Source organism: Hipposideros armiger, unplaced genomic scaffold (genome assembly GCF_001890085.2).
Source record: "Hipposideros armiger isolate ML-2016 unplaced genomic scaffold, ASM189008v1 scaffold_564, whole genome shotgun sequence".
NCBI classification, from domain to species: Eukaryota; Metazoa; Chordata; class Mammalia; order Chiroptera; family Hipposideridae; genus Hipposideros; species Hipposideros armiger.
Window position 1 is genome coordinate 1,046,868 of NW_017731914.1, and position 682 is coordinate 1,047,549.

Consider the following 682-nt stretch of genomic DNA (forward strand, 5'->3'; position numbering starts at 1 on the left):
CTTTATCTTTTTTACCCTGTCCCCAACCCCCCTCCCATCTGTAACCCCAATAAATCTAGTACCCATCTGACACCATACATAATTCTTATACTATTATTGACTATATTCCTTATGCTATACCCTACATCCCCATGACTACTGTGTAACAACTAATTTGTACTTCTTAATCCCTTACCCTCCTTCACCTACCCAAAAAGCCCTTCCATCTGGCAATCATCAAAATGTTCTCTGTATCTATAAATTTGTTTCTGTTTCATTTGTTTATTTTGTTCTTTAGATTCCACTCATAAGTGAAATCATATGATATTTGCCTTTCACTGACTGACTTGCTACACTCAACACAATACCCTCTAGGTTCATCTGTGTTGTAGATGGCAAGGTTTTATTTTTTTCTAATGGCTGAGTAATAGTCCATTGTATTTATGTAACACCTATTTTTTATCCATTCATCCATTCAGGTACACCCAGGTTGCCTTCATATCTTGGCTATTGTAAACAATGCTGCAATGGATTTTTAGATGAACACATCCCCTCAAAGTAGTGTTTTGGGTTTCTTTAGATAAATACTCAGATGGCATTACTGGATTCTTTTTTGTCTCTTGTTATAGCCTTTGTTTCAAAGTCTATTTTGTCTGTTGTAATTATTGCTATGCCAGCTTTTTTTGTTTGTTTGTTTCCATTT